We start from the raw sequence: 6,833 nt of genomic DNA, 5'->3' as shown, positions 1-6,833 counted from the left end.
GACAGGAGTACAGATCCGGTATGGTTTCTGCTTTCCAGGCACGTCATCCCCAAGACAGCATGACAACGGCGTACCTGGCACGTCGAATAGCCTAGGGGGAGCTGGGGGTGCACAGGTGTGGAGGAGGAGGACCCAGCAGCAGAGGAGGAAGAAGAGGAAGAAGACGAGGTAGAGAGTGAAGGAGGAGTAGAGGTGGTGGCAGAACCGCGTGCAATCCGTGGCGGTGACACCAACTCCACTGTCGTTGTTGAGCCACACATTCCCTGCTTCCCAGCCATTACCAAGTTCACCCAGTGGGCAGTGTAGGTGACATACCTGCCCTGACCATGCTTGGAGGACCATGCGTCAGTAGTCATATGGACCTTTGGCCCAACACTAAGTGACAGAGATGCGGTGACTTGGCTCTGCACATGGTGGTACAGGTGTGGTATTCCCTTTTTTGAAAAAAAATTGCGGCTGGGTACCTTCCACTGCGGTGTCCCAATTGCTACAAATTTGCGGAAGGCCTCAGAGTCCACCAGCTGGTATGGTAAAAGCTGGCGGGCTAAGAGTGCAGACAAGCCAGCTGTCAGACGCCGGTCAAGGGGGTGACTCGCAGACATTGGCTTCTTACGCTCAAACATGGCTCTCACAGAAACTTGGCTGGGGGCAGATGACTGGGAATGGGAACTGGTGGTCAAGGTGGAAGGCGGAGTGGAGGGTGGTTCAGACGGGTCAAGGACAGCAGAGGTAGAGCAGTAAGATGCTGGACCAGAAGGAGGGTGGCTTTTAGTTTGTCTGTTGCCTTTGAGGTGTTGCTCCCAAAGTGCTTTGTGCTTGCCGTTCATGTGCCTTCGCATAGAAGTTGTACCTATGTGGCTGTTGGGCTTCCCAAGACTCAGTTTCTGTCTGCACTCATTGCAAATTACAACGCTTTTGTCAGAGGCACACACATTAAAAAAATCCCACACTGCTGACCTTTTTGAAGCTGGCAATCTGGCGGTAACAGTAGAAGTTGGCGGCGTTGGCGGCAATGGCGGGTGCGTTGGCCGGCTGACCACAGGTGCCGATACATGTTGTTGCCCTACTGTTCCCTGCGAGCTGTCCTCCCTGCTTCTTCTAAGTCTTATTCTCCTCCTGCCTCTCTGACTCTCCGTCTCTCCATCTGAACTATCCTCCTCTTGCTCTCTTCTACTGGGCACCCACAAAACATCAATCTCCTCATCATCATTCTCCTCAGATGCATCAATTTCTTCTAACAGCTCACAGAAGGAAGCAGCAGCGGGGACCTCCTCATCACTCATTATGTCCATCTCTGTTGTGTTCTCTGCCAGAATTAAATCTGGTGTAACGTCCTCATCTCCTTCATCTTCTTCTGCCAATAATGGTTGCGCATCACTCAGTTCAAGAAACTCATGTGAAAATAACTCCTCTGACTCCAGTGAAGAAGGGGCGCCGGTGGTGGAGGAAGTGTTACGTGGGGTGCCCATAGCAGTGGAGATGAGGATGTTGTGGTAAAGTTAGAAACGGTAGAGGATGGGGTGTGCTGTGTAAGCCAGTCAACTACCTCTTCAGCATTTTGGGAGTTCAGGGTCATTTACTTTTAGGGAAGAAAGGCAGAAGCGCTCAAACCACCCGCCACACTTTAATTTCACAAGTTGGAAACTCTTTCTATGTAGCGGTATATTATATCATTCAATGCAAATGCGCTCACCGCTGTTTCAAATTGGCTCGGGTGCACTTGCCCCGGGCCCTCCGCTTAAAATATTCCAATGTGGTAAAATTGTGGGTCACTCACCGCTCCTGTTCGGTGGTCCGGGTGCTGCGCCCCGAACCCTCAGCATGGGGGAGACATCAAAGTAAAAAGACAACTGCTTGGCACGCACTCCACAGGACTCCAGGTAGCGGTAAAAACTTATTTCTTTATTGCACAAACATATATCCTAACGCGTTTCGTGTGTTGCCACACGTAATCATAGGCAGGGTCATTGCCTTTTTAAAACTGGGCAATTTCCTAGGGCCACAGGATAGCATAGCAGCACAGCCCCTAGTGCCTCTGCGTGGCGGCCTGCCTTTGCCTGGCATTATTTTTAAAACAACAACAACAACTCAGGTGGTGTTTCTGGAGACGGTATTATTATTGATATTTAGACAGATTGTGAAAAAGCTCACACAGCTAGATGGCAGTTGTTTGAAAATGAAGAACACACTGGGCAAACAAATTGAAACAATGCCTGCAAGGTCAACGTATACACTACAGCAGTGGATACGGAATATATTATTGCTGCTTGAAAAACGTCACTCGGGTGGTGGTTCTGGAGACGGTATTATTATTGATATTTAGACAGAATGTGAAAAAGCTCACACAGCTAGATGGCAGTTGTTTGAAAATGAAGAACACACTGGGCAAACAATGCCTACAAGGTCAACGTATACACTACTACAGCAGTGGATACGGAATATATTATTGCTGCTTGAAAAACGTCACTCAGGTGGTGTTTCTGGAGACGGTATTATTATTGATATTTAGACAGAATATGAAAAAGCTCACACAGCTAGATGGTTGTTGTTTGAAAATGAAGAACACACTGGGCAAACAAATTGAAACAATGCCTGCAAGGTCAACGTATACACTACTACAGCAGTGGATACGGAATATATTATTGCTGCTTGAAAAACGTCACTCCGGTGGTGTTTCTGGAGACGGTATTATTATTGATATTTAGACAGGATGATAAAAATCTCACACAGCTAGATGGCCGTTGTTTGAAAATGAAGAACACACTGGGCAAACAATGCCTACAAGGTCAACATATACACTACTACAGCAGTGGATACGGAATATATTATTGCTGCTTGAAAAACGTCACTCAGGTGGTGGTTCTGGAGACGGTATTATTATTGATATTTAGACAGAATGTGAACAAGCTCACACAGCTAGATGGCCGTTGTTTGAAAATGAAGAACACACTGGGCAAACAAATTGAAACAATGCCTGCAAGGTCAACGTATACACTACTACAGCAGTGGATACGGAATATATTATTGCTGCTTGAAAAACGTCACTCAGGTGGTGTTTCTGGAGACGGTATTATTATTGATATTTAGACAGAATGTGAAAAAGCTCACACAGCTAGATGGCCGTTGTTTGAAAATGAAGAACACACTGGGCAAACAATGCCTACAAGGTCAACGTATACACTACTACAGCAGTGGATACGGAATATATTATTGCTGCTTGAAAAACGTCACTCAGGTGGTGTTTCTGGAGACGGTATTATTATTGATATTTAGACAGAATGTGAAAAAGCTCACACAGCTAGATGGCCGTTGTTTGAAAATGAAGAACACACTGGGCAAACAATGCCTACAAAGTCAACGTATACACTACTACAGCAGTGGATACGGAATATATTATTGCTGCTTGAAAAACGTCACTCAGGTGGTGTTTCTGGAGACGGTATTATTATTGATAATTAGACAGAATGTGAAAAAGCTCACACAGCTAGATGGCCGTTGTTTGAAAATGAAGAACACACTGGGCAAACAATGCCTACAAGGTCAACGTATACACTACTACAGCAGTGGATACGGAATATATTATTGCTGCTTGAAAAACGTCACTCAGATGGTGGTTCTGGAGACGGTATTATTATTGATATTTAGACAGAATGTGAACAAGCTCACACAGCTAGATGGCAGTTGTTTGAAGAACACACTGGGCAAATAATGCCTGCAAGTGCACTACTATTGGTGCACTACTATGAAGAACAGCAAACAGCACTGTACACGTTAAAGAACAGTAAGATAAGTAAAATAAAAAAAAATTATATGTATATTAAAAAAAAAAAAATTCTCGGGTTGGTGCTGCTGAACTACTAGGAGCAGCACAGTAGCACACCAGTCCCACTCCCCAACACTGCTAGACTAATAGCACTGGGCTCTTATAGTAGCAACTAGCAAAGTAAAAAAACAAAAAAGAAAATAAAAGCAGTCCTTACAAGGACTATTGGGTTATTACAGCAGTCAGCAGATGAGATCAGAAGAGATCAGTGCCCACAGCAGGCAGCTACATACAGAGCACTGCAGTAGAAGGTAGATTACTAGCCAGCAAAGTTACCTAACCTAAAATGTCCCTCAAATCCCTGCAGACTTCTGTCCCTCCAATACAGAGCAGTATCAAGTAGATTACTAGCCAGCAAACTTACTTATCAACTGTCCCTCAAATCTCTAACAGCTCTCTCCCTACACTAGCTCTTCCAAGCACACACAGGCAGAATGAAAAAACGCTGCAGGGCTTCAGTTTATATATGGAAGGGGAGTGGTCCAGGGGGTGTGGTCCAGGAGGGAGAGCTTCCTGATTGGCTGCCATGTATCTGCTGGTCTGGGGTGAGAGGTCAAAAAAAGCGCCAGGTAAGGCGAACCCAAAATGGCGAACGTCGCGCGACGTTCGCGAACATTCGGCGATCGCGAACAGTCGATGTTCGCGCGAACAAGTTCGCCGGCGAACAGTCTGCGACATCCCTACTCTTGAAAATAGTTATTATAGGTAAAACCTCCACAATTTAAATATTTTGAGATGTTTTAAGATTCTATCAGGTCTGTAATACAACCATGAATATTGGACTCCTGTAGTGCAATAATTTCCCTGTTTTTTGTATTCCAAAGCTACAGTATACTGTAACTGTAGAAGTCAAAACAGTGCAATGTACATTTACAATCACTCCCTGTAATCTGTCCACAGTCCAGACTGTGCAATACATTAGCCCTATGTATTTTCTCTCCTAAAAACTGTGCTTAACATCTTGATACTATATAAATAAAGTATAATAATGAAATAATACCGTACTGGAAGATATTAGAATATTTGGTCCCCCTAAATTGAGATCTTGGTATTGGCAGGCATCATGTGATATACTAAGAAGACCCTATCAGTATCTATCAAAAATGTACAACAACTAATCTGAAGTAGTGAACTCATCTTTTTGTGTTGTAGATTTTTAGATTTATAGAGCAAGATTTCTCTGAGTGGACCAGCTGCCAACCAATTAAAACAGTTGGGAACAACGGTAACATACACAGTCAGGATCAGACTGGGCCGGTGGGACACCGGGAAAAAACTTGGTAGGCCCCCGGATCTAGTGGACCCCACCGGCCCAGATCTACACCCTGCTTTGCGTCCTGTGTGACCTGTTGGTTGCGGCAAAAATGATGTGTGCACGCTTGCACGCATGTGCCCACGCGCAATGGGGGGGTTACATTGCTGGACTCAAAGCCTTGAGGCACCAGCCCCAGGCCAACCCTGTACACAGTAGAATAATAGATGAGGCTAAAAAAGGACACATGCCTTTAAAGTAGTAGTCCGCCTCTGAGTTAACGTTTGTATGATGTGGAGAGCAATATTCTGAGACAATTTGCAGTCTGTCTTCAATTTTTAATATTTGTGTTTTTTTGATTATTTCACTTTTTGTTCAGCAACTCTCAATTTGGATTTTCAGCAGTTATCTGGATGCTACAGTTCAGCGCTACAGAGAGTGGTTTGAATGAGAGAATGATATATTTATTGGAGAAGACCTGAATAGAAAAATAAGTAATAAAAAGTAGCAATAACAATAAAATTGTAGCCTCACAGAGCAACAGCTTTTTGGCTGCTGGGGCCAGTGACCCCCATTTGAAAGCTGAAAAGAATCAGAAGAAGGCACAACATTCAAAAACTATATATAAATAAATAAATAAATAAATAATGAAGACCAATTGAAAAGTTGCTTAGAACTGGCCAATCTATTACTAAAGTTAATTTAAAGGTGATCAACCCCTTTAAATTAATCTTGCCTAACTGCTAACTGGACAAGTAATAGTAGTGAAGTGTAATGACCATTGCTAATGGAAAAGATATGTGAAATGCAAACATTTTTCCTATGTCGATGTTTAATATGCGTTTTGGGAACATAAATCTACATTATTCAAACTCATAGCACCTCATCTGGCAACAGATTAAATCTGCAGCGCTTCTTTTAGTACATAATTTGTAACAATTGGAATAGTCATTTGTTTGTTTTAAAAAGTCCGGTTCTGGACAGGCTTGTTTAGTAGTGATGGGCGACTTTGTCCCCTTTCGCTTCGTCATGAATTTCATAATTTCCCGCAAAATTCATGAAACAGGCGAAAATTTTTCGAAACACGGACAATTTGCTGTGAATATCTGCCTGGCTAATAAATTCACCAATCACTATTGTTTAATTAGATACATAGATAAACAAAAGCCGTGGTGTGCCCGACAGAGACAGCAGATGAGATGGTCGTCCCAACGGAGCCCACAACAGTTTATTAATCTCCAGAACTGCAAACAAATATACAAGCCCCTTAATGTTCACTTTATATCATTTTACTCAAAGGGGTTGTTCACCTTCCAAACACATTTTCAGTTGAGTTGTTTTTAGATTATTCATCAGAAATAAAGACTTTTACAATTGCGTAACATCAAAAATCTGCTTGCGCTCCTCTTCAGAAAAGGCGATCCCGTGACCCATCGTGCATCGCTCAATTTCTCCTCCATGCCTTCCTTATAGGAGATAGCCAGGGAGGAGAAATCGAGCGCTGCATGATGGATCATCGCCTTTTCTGAAGAGGAGCGCAAGCGGAGTTTTGATGTTACTGGTCCTTTAAAGGCAATTGTTAGAATTGATACAATAGTGATACAATATGATACAATAGTTGCTGATATTCCAAAGAAGCAGCTGAGAAATGTATCAACTAATTGTTCCAATTAAATGTAGCAAATTAAAAGAATTGTTATAATTAAATGTCACAGTTCAGACGTTATTTTTTATAAAGGCTGTGCGATTTTAAAGTTT

This window comes from Xenopus laevis, chromosome 4S, assembly GCF_017654675.1.
Source record: "Xenopus laevis strain J_2021 chromosome 4S, Xenopus_laevis_v10.1, whole genome shotgun sequence".
NCBI classification, from domain to species: Eukaryota; Metazoa; Chordata; class Amphibia; order Anura; family Pipidae; genus Xenopus; species Xenopus laevis.
Note: the sequence above shows the minus strand (reverse complement) of the source record.